This window comes from Miniopterus natalensis, chromosome 1, assembly GCF_054644295.1.
Source record: "Miniopterus natalensis isolate mMinNat1 chromosome 1, mMinNat1.hap1, whole genome shotgun sequence".
Lineage (NCBI taxonomy): Eukaryota > Metazoa > Chordata > Mammalia > Chiroptera > Miniopteridae > Miniopterus > Miniopterus natalensis.
This window is the reverse complement of record NC_142081.1, coordinates 63,763,257-63,784,905: the sequence shown is the minus strand read 5'-3', so window position 1 is coordinate 63,784,905 and position 21,649 is coordinate 63,763,257.

Genomic DNA, 21,649 nt, shown 5'->3' with positions numbered 1-21,649 from the left:
AATAAGTGAAGTTGAACTCCTTTTCATAAATCTGTTGGTCACTTGTGTGCTATCTTTGGACAAATGTGTAATGTGTATTCAGGTCATTATTAAATCAGATTATTATTATATTTTTTGCTATTAGGTTGTATGCATTCCTTGTACAGTAAGTCTTTATCAGATATAATATTTGCAAATATTTTCTCACAATTTGTAGGTTATCTTTCCAATTTGTTGGTTTTTTTGTTTTGCTGTGCAGAAACTTTTTAGTTTGAGGTAGACTCACTTATAGATTTTTGTTTTTGTTGCTTGTGCTTTTGATGTCCAAAAAACTGATGCCAAAGCTAATGTCAAGGAGTTTTCCCCTATGCTTTTTTCTAGGAGTTTTCTAGGTTTCAGGTCTTACCTTTAAGGCTTTAATCCATTTTGAGTTAATTTTTGTGAGTGGTGTAAGATAGGGGTCCAATGTCATTCTTTTGCATGTGGCTCTCCAGTTTTTCCAGCACCATTTATTGAAATGATTATCTTTTCCCCATTGAGTATTGTTGGTTCCCTTGTCAAATATTAGTTGAGATATGTATATATATATTTCTGGATCTTGATGCTCTCCCTTTGGTCTATGTGTCTGTTTTTGTGCCAGTGAGCTAACTTGATAAGCAAGATAATGCCAGAATATAAGTGCTGTGAAAAAAATAAAACAGATCTCTCTGTCTCTCTGTCTGTCTGTCTGTCTGTCTCTCTCTATGTGTGTGTGTGTGTGTGTGTGTAACTAAAGAGACCCTCTTTATCTAGGGGGCAAGGAAGGCCTGTTCTAGAAGAAGATGCTTGAGTTAATCAAGAATGAGAAGCCAGCTACGTTAAGAATTAGAAGTACATAATAGGCATAGGGAATAGCTATGGAGAGGCCACAAGGCAGAAAAATTGTTAGCTTTTCTAGAAACCAAAAGAAGAGCAAAGGGATAGGAAAAATAAGATCAGATGATTTTCAAGAGATAGGCAAAGGGCCAGATCATGAAGTCTTAGTAGACCATGATACGGAGTGTGGATTTTCTTTTAAGTGCAGTGGACATGTGCTGAAAACTTGAAGGCTGATAAAGCAGGGGAGTAACAACAAGGGAGCAAATATAGGAATCCAATTTCTAGTTTTAGTCACCTGGTGGATGGTGATACCACCCATTCAGTCAGGGGGGGTGAGGGGGGAAGAGGAGGAAGCGCAGAGGGCAGTGAAGAGAGATAGTAGGAGTCTAAGCCTTTAAATCCAGGCGTCTTTTAAGTAGCATGAGCATTTGTCCTTCTATACCCAGGACAGTATGGTTTATGGCTATTGTCCCACAATTATTATTATTATTATTATTATTATTATTATTATTATTTAAATTTGTCTTTATTGATTTCAGGAAGAGGAACGGAGAGGGAGAGAGAGAGAAACATCAGTGATGAGAGAGTCATTGATCGGCTGCCTCCTGCACGCCCCCCGCTGGGGATGGAGCCCACAGCCCGGGCATGTGCCCTGACGGGGAATTGAACCGTGAACTCCTGGTTCATAGGTTGATGCTCAGTCACTGAGCCACACCAGCCAGGCTGTCCCACAATTATTAACGATGTCTCTTTTTACTCAAAAATATATCAGTTTGGGCAATAAAGTATCTACCCACACTTCTCTGGTTCCTCCCTGGCTTCCTCCTGCCCTCAGGGAAGAGAGGAGAGCACCTGCATCCCAGCAGCTCTCTTTTCCTGCGACTTTCTGGTCACTTCTCCCCTCCCAGAGTGGGGAGTTGGTAGTTCGGCCCGGAGGAGATGTGTCTTTCTCCCTCTTGTCGTCTGTGCTGCTCAGCAGTGACTGCTCCCCGTGACTAGTTCCCAATGAAGCCATGAAGTTTCTTTCGAGTCCTTGGCTGGGGGACACTCACTGCCCCGCCCTGGGAAACTTTCTCTCCCACCGGCCCTCCTTCAGGCCGCACGCAGACAGGTCGTAGACAGCAGCCGCGGGGCAGGTGGAGCCGCTTCTAGGGGCTGATGACAGCTGAGGTTTTTCAGGACTCCCGCGCTCTTGGACACACAACCCCAAAGAAGGAGTTTGAGACAGCAGTGTTTTCCTCTCTGAGTCTCCAAATCGAGGCAACCGCAGCAACTATTCTTGCCTTTCTCATTTTTCGAACTGAGATCAACCCCCTTCAAGCTAAAGGCGTCAAAATTCAGTTTCGGGACTTTCAAGCCAAATCAGCCTTCAATAACTGGGAGCTTTTTCATACTCAATATTTCTTCTTCCTCGAGTTCTCTTTTATTTGTTTTTTGCTTCTCTTTTGTATATACTCTGAGCTTTATTTTTTTTTACACACAGCATTTGCTTACTGTTTCTTGTTTCATTTCTTTTGTATTGGATTTATTGGGGTGACATTGGTTAATACAATTATATACCCTCTAAGCTTTAAAAATGCAGAGCCGTTTGTCCTACTATAGATCAGATGCTCTTGCACTACACCTCTGCACTTGGAGTTTTCCTGGCCTGTAACTGTCACCTGTCTGATCATTTCCTGCTTGACTTTCAAGGCTAAGTACATTGTTTTCAGGAAACCTGCATCCTATTATCACAATATCTGCATGCCCGAGGTCGGGCACAGGTGCAGAGGTGAGGAATAAAGCGTCTGAACCCACACACAGGGTCAGGTGGTGGTGATCGGGGGGAGACAGGCCGCTGGAGCTTTACCCACTAGCCATGGGGCCAGGAAAAGCGCCACTTCAGGCCCTCAGCTCTGTGCCACCCTCAGCTGTGTGTCTTTCTCCCTCCTGCCCTCTGCGCTGCCCAGCACTGACTGCTCCCCATGACTAATTCCCCGTTTCTTGGCTTCCCTCTGAATTCACACGAGCACCTTCCATTCCTTTTGCAAAGATCACCGAAGTCCCCAAACGCTCTTGTTTGGAACCGAGGACCCCAGACTCCCCCTCCCTCCCAAATCTGTGGAATTGGCAGAGAGGACTCACCATGCAAAAAAGCTGGCGGAGACCAGAGGAGAGCACTTTCTTTTAATAAGCAGATGGTCTCTATAGATGAGGGAGCGTTAACATTAAAAACATATGCTCGGTACCAGGGAGGGAGAAACACAAAAGAGGATCGGGAGGCACATGGGCTCTGTAAACAAGTCGCCTTTGTGAAAGTTTCCCGCGTGAGGGAAGCAGCTTTGCAGGTTGGCAGGAGGAAACTCGCCTGAATAATTCCGACTTCATCTGCAAGGGCGGCTACCTGACATGAATTACAACAGCGCATTGCCGAGAAACGACATCTGCAGGGATGATAGCTAGATGAGCTTGTGTTTATTTGTTTGGTTTTGTTTTCCATCCCGTTTGACGAAAGGGAAGCGCTAGGAAGCAGCCGGGGTGATCTTGCACTCCAGCTCGGCGCTCCTAGCAGAGAAGCAAAACCGGCTTGCGTTGGCTTTTGGTATGGGCTGTGCGGCTCTCTAACATGCAGAGCAGAAGCAGGAATAGGTGCACAGGCGTCCAGACTTGATGTGCCGCTTCGATTTTAGAGCAGGAATCTGCATCAAAGGTGGAGAGAACCAAGTAGCAGAACAAGACCCCCATGTCAAAGACATTTAATTGCTGATGAGCTAAGTTGAGGCCGGTGCATCTTGTCTTTATTTCAGTAAATAGAAATTGATGTATTATACTCATAGCTTGTATTATACTCAGGTTAATGTATTTTTTTTTTTTTTACTTTACAGTAAAAGAAAACACATAGATGTGATAAGAAAAGTGATGAGCTACATAGTGTGATAAAATGAGCACTGGATCAGGAGTTAAAAGATCTCGGCTCTACCTTTAAACAGCTGATGACATTGGTTAAGGTCATATATCACTATTTACTTTATTTCCTCGACTATAAGACAAAGAGGTTAATCTAAGTCTAAGTCAGGAATCACCAACTCACATTTCTACATGGTCTCCGCTGGTATCATACATGAATAAATCTGCCCAAGTCTAAGACTATAGGGATAGTGGTGCATGTGATGACCTGGAGAGAGAATGTTTCCTTTAAGTGGGCAGCTGCTGCCAAGCTCCAGCCGGACATTGCTGTTTGGAAATGGGGGGAACATGTGTTTCTAGAGCTTCTAATTTTTCAGTATTTCAAGCTAGAAATCCAGATTTTGTTTAAAGTAGCTCAGTTTGTCAAGGTGGGCAATTCATTTAAATTAAAAAAAACCAAAACCAAGTGTGGGTCAAATAATCATGTCAACAGACTACATGCTGCTCCATGAGCTAAAAGTGAGAACTCGAGGCTAAGTGAGCTCCAGGGTGTCTTCTGGCTTTAAAATTCAGAAATTCTAGGGTAGACATTAAAGCATGAAGAAATTCACTTTTAATCAAAACAGGCCATGTTATTTTTTAATGATCTAAAAATAAAAAAGGGCTGCCAGAGATGTGGTGTGTTGATTAAATAATGGAGTGGCTAAAGGAGAGGCTAGATGGCCAGTGCTGGGGATGTGGTAGAGGGGGTTTCCGTATTTGTGTGTGTGTATGTGAGTGTGTTGGTGAAAAGAAGTGGGAACTAAATTAAATTATTCCATCAGTTTTTTTCTCACTCTGTTGGGTCTATGATTCTAGCTGTGTGCTCATTCTCACTTCTCTTTCCTTTTCTCTTCTTGCCCTTATTTTGAATTATTTCACCACGATTTTTAAAGTAAGAGGGTCTGGATATTTTAAATCTGGGTAGGAATAGAAGAGGGGCAATGTAAGAGGGAAAGACATAAAGAAGAAGGGGAGGGCAGTAAAGGGAGTAGAATTACCTGCAGATATTGTAGTTGGGTAAGTCTGTTATTTCAAGCTTGACTTATCTTTACTGTGGACATAAAATATGATCAGGGAGTACGATGTCAGTGCATCCACTCTCAATAATTGATATGATGAATAATCTCAACCTTCCAACACCTTCTGTATCTCCCCACATCTCAAGAAACTTCATTCATCAGCCACGTTTGAAATGTTTAAGTAATCTCAGTGATGTATGGAACCCTGACACTCCCTTGTTAGAAATTCATGCTACTAACATTCTATCAAATTAAAAAGCCACTGAGCTCTTGTGCATAAAATTATCATAAATTACCTTCTGAAGGTTCATTGCTGTTTGGAATGTTTAATTGCTCACTCAGCTGAACTTTAACAGCTCAGTATTATTAATCAACTTGTCAAAAGGTTTTTCATTATGTCTTTAGATAGAATTGGGCAAGGAACAAACTTGTGCCTACACCAGGCTGATTGTGGCAAAGCACAAACAAATCTTGATAGAGTTTGCCATCTTTTGTTCACTAATTATGATTTTTCACAAAGGATTTTGAAGGAAACTGGGTCCTCCTATAGTTTTCAATAAAGAAAATGAATTCCTTTTCAAAGTAGAAAATTGTACTAACCATTTAAAAGCCGAAGAAGGCAGGTGAATGAATTCTACTTATGAGTGGTCCTACACATTCCTACTGAATTATGATCAGCATGATGGATACACTTCAGAATGTGACCTATATTTCTATGAAGGTCTCTTGTGTGATTTTATAGCAATATATTGATTAAAAACAGTGTTTGGAGAAACACGATGTTTTAAGTAATTGCGTTCAGTATGCCTTTAGAATGAGGCCAGGGCTGTCTCATTTTCCAAAGGAGTGAATTTTTTTTTCTTTGTCTAAGTTAACAAAGCCGCATCACAGGTTAAGAATTCTTACTGAGTTCTAGTTCCTTCAAATGTCAACCTCTAAAAAAATTAATTAAAGCTCAGTGAACATGGCCAATACTTTCATAAGCTTAAGGAATAGGAAAATACTTCAATAAAACTAAAGTACCCCAGCATTTTACACTGTGCATAATTATTCTCTGTTCGCTCTCTATTTCTCTTTCTCAATCTTTTTCTCTGTGTGTAATTAAGAAAATTGTACAAATATCTGAAAAAATAGCATGAAAAATCATGTTTTAAAATTAGCTATGTATTTCTACATTTATAAAGTAAGTTTGTTTTTAGACACTCAGGAAATAAATAACATCTACCAAAGGAAGGTGCCATAGCAACGGGCTGTGGTTATAGTTATGGTGTTGGTGGAGTTAAGCAGGATACTACTCTGAGCCTGATGATAGCATTGCCATACGTAAGCTTTTTGCAAAACCTGCCTCCTATGGCAACAAAAGTAAAAGCTGGAATCTCATTCTGATGCTGTCACTGGAATTAAAGCTGTAGGACCACCCAGTGGATGACTAACCTTATTGAACAGAACTTTGGTACTGAAAACTAATCCTTCTTGGTTGGGAAAGAAACTGCCTTTGTCAGAAGCTCTTCTTTAAAGAAATAAGAAATAAGTTTAGTGAGGTTTCAGTATATTTGCCTCCTTACTTTTCATGTGGCAAAAAATGGAAATGACAAGCACAGAAAAAAACAATTCAGATGCAGCTGGACCCTGAGATAACTAAGGATTCTTCTCCCGGCCCACAAATCCCTCCACCCACCCACCCACCCACCCAAAGTCAGCATGACATAATTTCATTCAAAATCCCCATGTGTAGCATGTGGTAATATTAAAACCAAAGGCTCTGTGCACTCCTGGACTGAGAATAGTGGTGTCTTTATGGAGAGGGAACAACTTATAGAGTTTGAGAAATATTTTGCATTAATGGAAATGATGTGGAGAGATAGTAGTGGACCAATGACTGAACATTGCACTAAGAAGGGAAGACTGGTGCTGGATGTACATCATTTGTAGAAGGGACACAATAAATGTCATCATGATCATGGTGTCAATAGGATAATGCTAGGCCACAAGTAACTGAATATCTGATTAACAGTGACTGCAACGAGGTTTTATTATTCTCAGATGACAAGAAATCAGGAGACAGGCTATCACTGCTGTTGATTTAGTTGCTCAAAGATGCCATTGAGAATCCAGGCTCTTTTCCTACAAGTTTGGTCCACTGTCCTTACAGGGTTGGGAATGGGGATGTTACTGAGTCAGTCAACTGTATCAGCCACAAATAATCAACTTTGTTTAGTGTTCATAAGATTGAATGTCACTGGTAAGACCCCACTAATTTTTACTCAGTTAGACAAAGTTTCAGTCTACCCTCTCTGTATTTAACAAGAAGATTTAAAACTTAGATGTAAGTTTGGAAAACAAACTTATTAAAGAAAAGTTGAAACAGTCTTTCCTTCAAGTATAAGAAAGATTATTAGGAAGATGTTGGCCAAATGCATTACTTATGAAATAGAGGGAGGTAAAAATATTCTATTTCATACAGGTGAATTTACTATCAATGAGGATCTTGGAGTCCTGGAATGGGTAAATGCTTTGAAAACCTGTAAGAACACCTTACAAAAGAATATATTTGAAATAATTCAGGCAAACCTTGCTTTGAGTCAGGCTACGCGAAATGGCCTCCTGAGGTCCCATTCAATTTGATGTCTCTCTGATTCTGTGATGCTAAATTTTGATATGATTGACTAGGATGCCTTAGGACTAAATTCCACTCAGTGATTCTAGTATCACATAGGAAAAAAACCCTAGAAATTACCTTTTTATGCACCAGTTGCAGCAGCTGGCTTTTTTCCCTAAGCTTTGTAGTGATGCATATTGGAGAGTAGAGTGGAACTCATAGTGTAAATTTTCTTTAGTACATGGATTTATTGATTTAATAGATCATGACAATCTATTTTGTCAGACCTGCTACCACATGAGTTCTGAGTCAGCAGGCAGACGAGACTTATAAAATATTTGCTGTTAAAAAAAGATACTGCATAAGATGAAATTAAAGCTCAAGAGTGTTATAATCAGTTTTCTGATAAGTAAGGAGATCATAACACAAGAGCCAGAATCATTAGAGAGAAAAAAAGCAGTAATTTTGCTTTATTGCTTTTGCCATCTGAATGACAAATCTTAACCCAGAGGAAGAAAGAAAAATAGAAATTTTGGATCATTTAAGGATGTATAATATAAAGGATGAAATTATATTTAGATCTATTCTTGGTTGTCAAAGGTGAGGTATGCTGGGAAACAGGCTGATTTGGCTATTTGGTTGCAGGCAGTTTATTGAATAGCAAAGGGAAGCTGGACTGGACAGAGGGAGGAATCAAATAGTGATGCAGATACAACTGTAGCTCCAGCCAACTCACAGGAAACTCTGAAGCTGTGATACCCCTTCAGAGATGCCCCAAATGGAGACAAAAGGATTGAACATTTGTATCAATTAATGGATGTGGTCTACCCCTTGGGAAGAGACATAACTTGGTCACCCAACTCCCTTTGGCCATGAGCAATTTTTGGTTAGGGTCACAGTTGAGGAAATAAATGGCTTAGTCCTCAGAAAGGTCTGGGGACACATCACAGACTCTAGTATAATTCACTCCCACCGCTCAAATCTGCTTGCTTCATATAGTAGACTCATCCCATTTGGTAAGACCTACTCCATTTTGATTGGTTTATTTTCTGGGGAAACTTTCAAGAGAAAGTTTGGAGGCACTCTAGCCTCAATAAGGACAGCTGGTCTCAGAGCTACACCTGACACTCATCATCTCTGTTCTTAACTATGTATTCTTTATTTTCCCTCACTGTTGGTTAACAACTCAGCTGTTCCAGGTGGCTTACTTGGAATGGTGACCAGACTCTCATTTCTCAGCCTGTGGTCAACATACTATTCTCAGGCCATAGCTGAGATACTTGTTCATTTACCATTAAAATTGGCCAATGGATTGCAAGATGCCCTAGGATCACCTGGCTACCATACATATTCTTTTTGTCCTTTTATGATGTAAAAATAGACCTACTTCTTCCTGATTATCAGAGTCAGTCATCTCTGTTAGGATAGTGACTGCTTTCTGTACCTACTGATCTCTTAATTAGAGAAGCTCAAAGTGAACAAGAGGAGTCTGAAGCTTAAAATTCAGTGGGACTTTGGATGGAAGCAGAAATGAAAATCCCATTTTAGATTCTGCCCAATTGGATTCTGATTCCAGTTTAGTATCCTGCTGAAACAGACTTGAGATTGGAGATTGGGAGATGCAGGAGGTGTATTAAGAAGTCTTCTCAGGAAGGATACCAGTGTGGGATCAAGGGCAGCAGGATGGGGGAGCTGAAGAAGCTGAGCTGCAGTATGGTTGCAATAATAGCCTCAGATGATCTCATTGGGGGTGCTAAAGCTGGACTGATCCTTCAGAGAGTTCCCAAATCAAGGCAAAGAGTCCAATGCATTGACCAGTCATTGGATGCAGGCTGTCCCTAGGAGGAAACATAAACTTGGGCAAACAATTTTCTTTGGCCAAGGGCAATTTATGTAGGGGGACATAGCTGTGATCTCTGAGTTGGGAGAAAGAATGCCTCAGTCCCAAAGGGGACTCTGGTTGTTGCACCACAACTTTCTTCACCTTGATTCTGAATCTACTGCCTAAATGTTTAAGATAAAGCTTTGGACTTACATTGGATGACTTTTGTTCCTTTCTTCATTACAAATGCTCAGTAAATAATTTTTAAATAAATGAATGTTTATGATGTGTCAGCACTCTGCTACATACATCCTGGTGAAAAGTATGTAAGAGACAGGCACAGTCTGCCTTCAAATTTGTTGAATATTATTTCTCTCTCTGCCCCTTATTGAGATGTACTTGGGCAAGTAATTTAAAATCTTGTTCCTCCATATTTTTATCTGTAAACTGGGAAGAACAATGTTTGCCTTGTCCACCTCAAAATTATGATGAAGCAGTTTGTGGACATTCTTGGAGTATGGATAAGGTGTTTCATGACTATGTATATAGAATCAATTGTTATAAAGGTTGTTAATATTTTAACATATACTGAGAAGTTCACTCTGTGTTGTCTGGACTTACCCTGATGTAGACCTTGAATATTACTTGAATATTTTGGGAAGGATGCTGTTAAAGGTACCCCTTTGGGAATGAAAGTTGCAGCATTTACTTATAGTTTACTGGATTTCATTTCAGTGTCGTTATATCACAGTAGGCACTTGGACAATTTAAACATGGATAATATATATAATTAACTAAATTAAACTAGATTATTATTTTTTTATTTTAACAGTTGAATGTATTTAGTTTCTTACTATTATAATGTTAATCATTTTCTTCATTTCTCTCCCCTCCATTTTTCTTTCTAAATAATTACTGTCTTAATATTTTTTCAAATTTTGTGAAAGACAAATATATTTTTGTATCTGTATGATAAATGTTAGTTGAGAATTTCATCTGAATATTGAAGTTTCAATACCTAACAATATACAGAGAGAACTTTTAGTTAGAGGTGTTTGGTAGAGCCATTTTGGATCATATCAGTCTTCATACTACAAAGTTGATTTGTAGTCAATAACAATTACTAGACACTTAAAACATATAAAGCCCTGGCCCGGGTGATGTGAAGTCAAACAAAGATGAAGATGTGATCCACGGTCTTCGGGTCTCATACTGTAGTGAAATATGTTCACATCTGGTCAGGCATAAATAAGAAAAATGCATTTACCCATGCTAGTCCAGTGGAAGGAGCATGAAAGAGAATAGCTTATAATTCTGACTAGAATAGCTATTTCAAGGAAGTATAAAAAATTTGGATGTTCACTAGACTTATTGTGGTGATCATTCACAATATATACAAATATTGAATCATTATGTTGTACACCTGAAATGAATATAATTTATTTGTCAATTATATCAAAATTAAAGAAAAAGAAAACATCAAAAATATTCAGATTATTTCCCTTCCAAATTTTAATCTTCTCAGGAAGAACTGGCTTCTTTTTTTTTTTTAAACTTATCTTTATTGTTGAAAGTATTACAGATGTCCCTTTTGCGCCCCATTGACCACTTCTACCCACCCCCCCAGGCCTTCACCACACTATTATCTATGTCATGGGTTATGCATATATGCATATAAATTCTTTGGTTAACCCCCCCCCCCCCCCGCCTTTCCTCTGAGATTTGTCCGTCCGTTCCATCCATGCTTCTATGTCTCTGGATCTTCTTAGGGCTTGCCTTCCTTCCTCCCTTCCTTCCTTCCTTCCTTCCTTCCTTCCTTCCTTCCTTCCTTCCTTCCTTCCTTCCTTCCTTCCTTCCTTCCTTCCTTCCTTCCTCCCTCCATTCTTCTTTCCTTCCTTCCTTCTCTTGCTTTCTCTCTTTCTTCCTCTCTCCCCCTCCCCCTCCTCCTCTCTCTCCCTTCCCTCCCTCCCTCCTTCCCTCCTTCCTTATCATGATCTATCTATCATCTGTCTATCTTCAAGTGCATTAATTGACACTAATTATAAGCTAAGACAGAAAAATAAAGTTAGAGCCCATCCTTCATTCTTAGCACAAAATAGCCTTCAAACCTATAACCTAATTGTCATGAAGGTGAAACTGTTCGAGCGAAAGGGGTGGGCCATGATTTTTTGATCTGGGTGCACAAAGTCATCCTGGTGTGGAGGATTCACATATACCCTCTTTAGATACTTTGTCTGGGATTTTTTGTTTGTTTGTTTTGTTTTGTTTTACCAACTATATATGACAAAGACAATTTCTCTATAGCTTGAAAAAGTGATTTAGTTTCTAAATCACCTTGCCTGCTGAAGGTCTGTCTGTGTTCTGTCGCTGAGGCTGTTACACATATCCCATGGCCAAACGTGGTGGCAGCAAACAGGACCGCCAGACTGCCTCACCGTGTGCAGTAACACGGCGTTCACAGGTTCTTTTTAGTTTCAGAGGCCTTACAGGGTTTGGAAAAAAATAAACTGTCTCAGGGATGGTAAGAAACGAAGTAGGACATGGGCAAAGAAAATACCTGTCGTGAATGTATGGCCCTCAGAGGACTAAGCAATATGCAATCCTTGTCCTGAAGTAAGTCTTGTAAAAGTCAAAAGGCAATAAGGTAAAAACCTAGAAACAAAGTCTTGGCCACCATGCCATTCGCCTTTCCCAGTGTTTCTAGGAAGTAGTTTAGTGGCATCTATTAAGCTGACAAGAAGCAGATTTTATTTTACCAGGCAGAAAAATTTTCTAAGGATATCAGCAATGAAACATGCATTGCAGAATTAAATAGCTTAAAATGAGCAGTTGGAGGGCAATGTAGAACACCTGGTAGACAGGTAAATCAATGTGTAAAGATGTATGAGGAATCTTAAGCATCTCTTCTACCAAGCAGATCCAAAACCTGGACTGGAACAAGAGTATGAGGACAAAACTCAGATATTTCATGCGCTGTGAGGATAAGTATATTCAATTTTCTAAGCCAGTACAATATATATATAGAACTAAGTACTCGTTACAGTTTAATGGCACTACACATTATTTACCATTTATAGATGAGACTCTGTCAAGTCCGAATTGTCCGCATGAATAAAAGGGAAGCTTAAGCATTGATGATTTCAGACAACTGACCTAGAAAAATCACACTTAATTTTAACCAATATTTATTGAATGCTTACTTTGTTGAAGGTGCTTGCCAATTACGATCTTTCTTTGGGGAGTAGGATAAGACAAAGTTGATCAACTAGTAGTACTTTACCAGTTACAATGTAGTGAATGGTACAAAATAGATGCAGAGAGGGCAAATTATAAAAGGGTTCATGGAGGAGGCACTAGTAGCATTTTGACAAATAAGGGGGGTTAGGGGTGGTGGTAAGCAAATGTTCCTGGATGAGTAAAAGCAAGATGGGTAAGGTGGAAAGTGAAAAACATGTTCAGGAAATTAGGAAAAGATCATTTGTTTTTTGGTCTATAGGATACTTGCATGGTGATAGGAATTTAGTCTGGAAAGGAAGGTGGGCAATATTTTGAAGAGCCTTATATTTCAGGGAAAGAAATCTACTTAATGCTGTATAACAAGGTTTCTTAACGTTGGCGCTATGGATATTTTGAAGCAGATAGTTCTTCGTTGTGAGGGGCTGTTCTGTGCATTGGTCCTGTGCTCTGGCTTAGTGGCATGCTTCTCCCCCTTATTTCCCCACTTCTGACAACCAGAAACGTCTCCAGACTTTCCCATATTCCCTAGAGAGCAAAATCACCCCTGGTTGAAAATCATCACTGTAGACAGTGGGAATCAGGGAAGGTTTCACTAAACAGTCATCTAATCAAAGACATGCTTTTCCTTACCTTCCACATGTGACCCATCACCAAGTCATCTAACGCTTCTCCCTAAATATCTTTTGAATCTGTTCCTTGTATCACTGTTGCTACTGAGTTAGGAAAGACCCTCATCATTAGCACAGAGATCCCTGCAATAGTTTCTCACCATCTCCCTGCCCCAGGCCTGTCATTTGCAACACATTTCGCGTATCTTTTCATACCATTTTTCAAAATGCAAAATGATTATGTCATCACACTGCATAAGATGCTTCAAAGACTCTCCATTGCTTTCATGGATGTGCCCCTTCTTACCTGCACAACCTCTCACTTCTTTCTTAGAAGCACATGTTCCAGTCATACTAGACTGCTGAAATTTCTTGGAAGTGTCACAGTTTTTATGTTGCCAAGTGTTTGCACATGTATTCTTTCTGCCTGGAGCTGCAGTCTCCCCGCTTAATGGCTAATGCTGACCCAATTTAAAACTCAGTTCAGGTGTTAGTTATCTCACCCAAGCATAAGAAAACCATTTCTACCACCATCACCACTCCCCTAACATACTTCCATAACCACTGTACTTTGTGCTATTCTCTGTCGTAGTGATTATATTCTTCTGTAATTTTCTGTGTGTATTTTTGCCTCCTAAGCAGGAATGTATTTTCCTTTTTATTTATTTTTTTTAAATTCTCACCCAAGGACATGCTTAGAGAGAAGAAAGGAGAGAGAGAGAGAGAGAGAGAGAGGGAGAGAGAGAGACATTGATGTGAGAGAGAAACATAGATCAGTTGCCTTCTCCTTGTGTCCTGACCAAGCATAGAACCCACAACCTGGGCATGTGCCCTGATCAGGAATCAGACTGGCAACCCTTTGGTGCACAAGATGATGCTCAACCAACTGACCCACTCTGGCCAGGCTGGAATGAACTTTTTTTTTTTAAATGTTTTTATTTATTTTAGGGAGAGAGGAAGAAGGAGGGTTAGAGAGATAGAAACACTGACTGACTGCCTCCTGCACGCTCCCCTCTGGGGATCGAGTCTGCAACCTGGGGCATGTGCCCTGACTGGAATTGACTTGGTGACCTCTTGGTTTATGGGTTGCTGCTCAAACACTGAATCACACTGGCTGGGCTGGAATGTATTTCTTCCTCTTCTTCTTCTTTTTTTTTTAATATGTCTTTATTAATTTCAGAGAGAGGAAAGGAGAGAGAGAGAGAAACATCATTGATGAGCGAAAGTCATTGATCGGTTGTCTCCTGCACCCCCTCTGCTGGGGATCGAGCCTGCAACCTGGGCATGTGCCCTGACCGGGAATCGAACCGAAATCTCCTGGATCATAGATCAATGCTCAACTGCTGGGCCACTCTGGCCAGCCTGGAATGTACTTTTCTTGAGGAAAAAATTAGTCTTTTTGTTTTTGTATATCCATGGCAGACATGCAATAGATAACTAAATTGGAAAGGAAGATGATGTGACTATGGTGTAGATGCATTACTACAGCAAACAACTGGAAGTGGGGAGATGCACTAAAGGCTAATATAATAGTGTAGGAGAGAAATGATGGGAGCTTGAACTAGAGTACAGAGACAGGAAAATAAAAGGGGGTAGGTGTTGGGAAATTATTTAACAGATAGATATAATTAATTAAGTCTAGGAATATAAAGTAAGGAAAAAAGGGAAATAAGAGGACAAATGATGCTTTTCTATTTGGTTGTAGGTTGACCTTTTAACCCAGTTTAATAAGTCCAATCTGACAAAAGACTAGGTTGGTAAATGGAAAAGCAGTCTGAAGTGAGAATGAATAGCAATGTGGATCGGGGAGTCATTGGGTAGGGTAAATGAAAATGCAAAGAAAGTTTGAAAGGAAAAAAAAATAGACAGGGTAAAGGACTGAAGATTGTCAAATACGAAAATTATGGTTGAGAGAAAGAAAAGAACAAATGAATTAACAAATCAGTCATATTATTAGGGGGAAAAGCAGAATGGTAAATATCAATCTCATCACTGTGTCTCACCTTGACTCGAAGTGGTGTTGTGAAATCTAGTAGTAATTCTCATCAATTATTATTTAGAAAATATTGGAAAACAGATCCCACTTTCAGAAGTAGCCAGTGATGTGTATGTGAATCATTGGATCATTATAGGTTTGCCAGCTAAAATATAGGGCACCCAGTTAAATTCAATTTCAGATAAACAATGAATAATTTTTAGTGTAAGTGTGTCCCATGCAATATTTGGGACATACTTATTCTAAAAATAATTTATCATTCATCTAAAATTCAAATTTAACTGACTGTCCTATATTTTATTTGCTAAATCTGGCAACCCTAGTCATTGCCACTTTTAGACACTGCCTGTCTATTTCCTAAAAGGAAAGAAATGCAGTTTTGACTAATGGTCATTGGAGACAATATACACTCTAAGGAGTTTGCCTTCCACAGGAGACTCACACATAAGGGCTTGCTGGCCTTTGGGATATATAACCTCTGCTTTTACTACTTTCCAGAATGAGAAGCATCTACCAATCCCTGACAGCTGCTTAAATTACATGGGCTCTTTAGTATTTACATTTTGTAGAGGAATTCTATTTCTATCTACAAGTAAAAATTCAATCTGCCAGCTATATGATTATATCTGGCTGTGCTTAAAAGACTGGTCTTTAACCTAAAGCCCTTGGAACTCTAAAGTGTTCTACATAGGTTTGTAATCTTGCACAATTGTTTTCTGAGAAAGAATGCATAGGTTTTGTAGATTTTTAAAAGGACTCAGAATTCTAAAAAGGTTAAGACTCACTTTCTTATAGAGAGCACCCTTTATAGAGAAATCTTTGTCTCTTAGAGAATACACTTGAGAATTATCAGAAGAGTCTTTGACCACAAACACAATGGAAATGTCTGACTATGGTGGAAAAAAAATTAGACATTATTAAAGTACTAGCTAAAAAACAAGCACAAAATGCCCTGGGTCCTTTCTATCTTAAAGAAAGAAAGAGAGAGAGAGAGAGAGAGAGAGAGAGAGAGAGAGAGAGAGAGAGAGAGAGGGAGAGAAAGAAAGAAAGAAAGAAAGAAAGAAAGAAAGAAAGAAAGAAAGAAAGAAAGAAAGAAAGAGGGAGGGAGGGAGGGAGGGAGGGAGGGAGGGAGGAGAGAGGAAGGAGAGAGGAAGGAAGAGAGAGAGAAAATATAAATTTAGATACTGAATTTTCTGGAAACAATTTCAGCATCTGTAAAAGGTCTACATCGCTTTTGAGTGCTGGCTACTTCCAGGCCTGACGTGTGCCACCTTAATCAACACTTTGGTGTGGGTGTAATGGAAAACACATTTTCTCTGCCATAACTGGCATAAGCTTCTGACATCAGCCAAATGGGACAGACAGTCTGAGTCCTGCGATAGACAGGCCTTCTGACAGCTAAATAGAGGACACCCTGCTCATGAAAGATAGCCTTTATAGATACCTCAGCCTCCAAGTGGAATAGAGAAATTTGGCACAACTTTTCCCAGAGACTACGCCAAAGCTCCTTAATACTAGAGGAAGTTCTCATAATCACAAACTCTACTGGTTGGTCTACTGACACAAGTGCTTGGTGCTTGTCCATCTAATCAGACTTGAGCATGGAAACAGCCCAAGGTTTTCTCAGTGTTTATATTATTTCAATGGCACTTCCTTTGATTTACCTAAGGGATGTTTTGTTTTAATTAAAGTTTATGACCAAAGACAGGCTGAAACAGTATTGAAGTGGATGTACATTGTTTATGGGTTTTGAATACAGTTATATCAACCATAAAAATAGACCAAACAATTTTCCTTGTCTGCCAGAAATCAATTCTTGATCACGAGATTTCAGGTCTTCATTTTGTTTTCATTTAAAGTAATAAAAGGTGTTTGCTGATCATTAACTGGGGAAAACTGTAAATTCAGTAAATCTGGAAACTAACATTTATTAAGTTTCAATGGGGAATGTAGTAAGGAGATCTGATGTTGGTTAAATTATGGACTCTTTCCAGTTAGTTGGCTCTCCCTCCAAAGCAAACGTACTAAAAATAAAATGACTTCCTTTTTGATGTCAATTATAAAGTGTGTATTTTTTCTTCTCTTTTTGTCTTTTAGGTTTTGATAAGATTTGGCAAGATAGTTGCTTATGAACCTATCTGACACCTGCCTCAGAAATCATGCCAACTGTCAGAAGGTCATGATCCATTTCCTTCACACTCTCCATGCTTTTATGTACCAGATTCTTAAATTAGAAGCAAGAGGAATAATGTGCTGGGTCATCCATCCTTATTGAGGATTTTAATTAAAACCAAACAACCTCTCCTGAGGCAAAATATTAGGTTAAAATGGCTTCCAAAATATAGCCATTGAGTTACTGGCAGGTTATACTAGTCCCTTGACACAGAACCTTGACTCTAAGAACTACATTTCTAATTTCTGGAGCTTTCCTGTGTGTTGCAAAGCTGCTGAGGAACATAATAACTAGGGGCCCTGCCTCAAGATCAGCGAATATACGTGGACTGAGGTCTACAGCTTCTCTGTGTGCTCCTCGCACTCCACAGAGCGAGCAGCATGAATCAGAGTCTCGGTCTCAGTCTCAAGTTCCTCCTTGGGCACCACCATGATTCAAAGGAAACATCACCATAGTGACAATATTGCTGTTTTATTTAACATATGTCTTGCTTCGGGCGTTTCTGCTCCCCGAAATGAGCTTTTAAGATGGGACTGAGGAAACAGAGGTATTATTTGTGAATATACAAATCGCATTATGAAGATTTAATAAAACGCTGAAGTTTTCATTTTGACCAAGAGCAGGAAATTTGAAGTAGAAGGGCTGGATTCCACTCCTGGCTTCATTTTTTCACTGTTGGATATTCTTTGTCAAGCCACTGACAACTGTAAAGCAAAGATACTCACACTCTTTACAGGAAACCTGAGGGCTTCTTCTCTGGAGAAACACTGCTATTAATTGTTTGGGTTCGTTTTGTTGACACAGTGCTAAGGGCTGTGCCAGGTGACAGACTGGCTCACACAAGAATGTGGTCCTTCTAGATCCCCTCACCCTATCCCATGAGGTTAGACAAGTTCCCTTCCAGGGAACAGGCCTCTCTCATGTTACCGCGTAGCTGGTGAAGTGAGAGGGATGTGGAAGAGATTCCCGGCATCGGGACTGAGACCTAGGGCAGCCATTCTCTTGCTTCTGTGATTTCCACTACTACCTGCGGCACATGTATTCTAGATTGGTCTTTCCTCCATGGTAGGATCGGACAGTCAGGCTTTGGGGTGGCAGGAGGCAGTAAAGACCTTTAGGATTGCTTTGGCTTTACTTGACTCTGCTAGAGCAAAAGACGTCTTCCTCATGGCCTACACTGAAAGGCTAGATCCATGCCAGTGCTGGCGTCAGAGCCCCAGAGAGGCATGCGTTGCTTTGTCCCTGTGTGTGTGTGTGTGTGTGTGTGTGTATGTCTGTATGTGTGTGTTTTAAGTCCAGGGACTTGTGGAGGGATAACTGGTCCGGGACAGGATTTAGGTATTTAGAATCTTATTTCTTGGCCATTTATCTCTCAATAGCTAAGCATCTACTGGCATGCCATTTTGACTTGATTTTCACTTATCTCACAAGGTGGTTTACAAGATTAGTTGAAATAAAATAGTACGTCAAAATACATGCTTCAGGCACTATAAATAATTCTATAAATATTTGTTATTTGTGATTATTTATTGCAGGCATAGTGTACAGATGTATTTCTGCCTCTTAGTATTTATTGCAGTATATAGTATGAGAGAGCTGACAATTTTTATTAGTTACAGGGCAGTTCTCCGGCTTCTTCCTCCTCTCGACTGTGTTCACGTTTTCCATCTTACTTTGTTCTGCTTCTGTGCAGTTCACCTGTATATTTAATGGGCTTTCAGGCTCTCTTTACACTTAGTGACTAGTTGTTACATTTCAGGGGCTTTGTGGACCCAACTACAAAGAGGACTCTGGACTACATTTTTTGCTCTTGTTCTCTGAAGCGTGATAATGTCTTTTCTCGCTCTCTTTTCAGCCTCTCTGTTTTTTTCACATTGCTGCCTAGGGTGCGGCTGTCTGACCCAGTCTTGTATCTGCCTTTTAACTCAGCCTGGCCTCCCTACACTGCATGTTTCCAGGGAGATAAAAGGCAGCTGGGAACAGTGTCAGGGACTTAGCACCGTCCTCCTACTTTTCTCTTGTTACTGTCTCTGCTGTCATCTCCATGTCTCAACTTTCATCAGCTCCTTCTGATACCCTCATTTGGGGGGCTCATTCTTATCTTATGGGATGGGGGTTGCAGAGCTTTCGCCTGCTGGGCTCACCCTACTCTCCCATTGGCTCCCCATTTAACAGTAGAGAATTCACCACCTTTTGAAAATTATACCCATCCTTCAAAGACCAGTTAAAAACTCCCCTCCATGTCAATATTAATGCCTTTCTTTGCCCTCCCCTGGCATCTTGTTTGTATCTCCTTATGCCACCTACCACTGTTCTTGTGTTTATGTCTGGCTTTGTCTCTCCCACTGGGTTGTGGGCTTCGGAAGGGCAGGCTTCACCTTACCGGTCTTTGTTTAATTCAGAGCCCTCCTAGCACCCTTTATATATGATGGCCGTGTGGGTAGGGCTATATGGAGTTGGTTTGTACGGCAATGCTCCTTCCTGTCCTTACGTACCCACCGCTGCCTCTCTGGAGGGCTCTTCATTTTCCCTTTATCTCCTTACTGCTTACTCATCCCTCTTCCCATTGAAATGCTGCTTATCCTGGACTAGGGCCTTGAGAAATGCTCTATTAGCACATGCATTTACCTCTAAGTGAGATTCAACGCACCAAACTTATTTGTTCAATATCTATTTTCTCTTTTAGATAGTCAGCTCCATGTTGACAGGCAGGGCAGGCCTGCCTTGTTTACCCCTTTATACCTAGCATGGCACAACTATCTGCTGATTTATTGACAGAAATAAACTCACTTGTTTTCCCCCTAGATGCTATCAACCTGTGAAGCACAGAGGCTGGAATCCAATGATAAAGATTTGTATCACAGCTTTGTCACCAACAAGTTCCTCAAATTCCTCTTGCTTAAGATGGGGATTGTAACAGGGTCTACACCAGGGGATGTGTGGTCAGGATTAAGAGAAATAATCTGGATTGCTTTGCACATGGAGACACTAAATAAACATTAGCTATCATTGCCATCCAGCCATCCTTATGGAAGGGAGAACAGAGGCAGATATGTAAAATTACTAAAACTCTCTAGCTCTGGAATTTCATCTTTCAAACCAAGATGAGGGGCCACCCAGAAGTCTGTATGTTCATTTATATGTGCCAACCTTCACTCCTGGGAGGATAGGTTTCCCAGGAGAGCCTCTGTGGAACCTGGGCCTTGTGTGGGGGTAGGGGTGTGAGCAGGAGGCTCCTGTCTAAGACTGGAGTCCTTCTCTGGAGACACTGAGTATCCCCATTGCTCTGTACCTTCCCTCTGAGGTCAAGTCTCCCTCAGAAAGCACTAAAATAAAATGAGCCAACCCTCACCTCCTTGATTCCAGGGACAAATATTAGAGCTGATATAGTAACATCTTTGAGCATAAGATTCTCTCCTGAAGTACTTTCCAAGAACTTTCATTTAGGTTACACTGGATCGTTTTTATAGCTGCAGCCAGCACCAATACTATTCTGTTTCTTCATTTTCTTGACATTTTACCCAATCAATTATGAAGTAAATTGCTCTTTGCTCGCAAAATGGCATGGCTTGCTTTTTTGAACGAGCTTATGAAAATGTCAGGAATTGTTAAAGGAAGAGAAGAAACAAAAAGCCACAGAGGAGAGATGTGGCTTTTATGTGTAATTGCCATACAGCCTGTCTTGCAGCCCCAGTGATTTGGAATGGTGTGCTGTAAGGACAAGGGGGGTGCTAAGTTAAATATTCACACACCTTTTCTCATTTGGTCCATATCACGGCCTCTGGGTGAGAAGAGAAGTCATTTTTAGGCCCATGAGGAACCTTCAACTCAATGATTCACTCAAGGTCTTATGCTCTAAACTTTCAGGTTCCCTGATTCTTAGCCTCAGCTCCACTTTTTACTGGTTCCATGCTGCGGGGAAGATGCTTCGTCTATCTGTGTCTTAGTTTATCCATCTGTAAAAGTCAGGATAGCCCTTCTATCTCAGGGTTCTTGTTAGGACTTAGTTCCTTAAAAGCTGAGCCTGGCACATGGTAAGGGGTCAAGAAGTACCAGCTATTAATACAATACTGTAAAATAATAATATCTGCCTCTTAGGTTTGTAGTGAGGCTTAAATGAGATAATCCATGCAAAATTCTTAGAGCATTTCCTGTGGAAAAGAAGCATTTAAGTGCTTGGAATACTTTTAATATTATTTTTCTATTTATTCTATTTGATCACGGTGATTAAATATATAATTGAATGAGTCATTGGTTGGGAACTGGAAGACTGAGTTTCTCCTTCACTAGAATGTTGATGACAGCACTCAAAGTTCTTTTTAACATCCTTTGCTATCATACATTTTAAAATAAACTACTATGTGTGAATTAAAGACGTTAAAAACTCATCAGTTGGGTAAACTGATAAAAGGTATTTGGCCATGAATGCT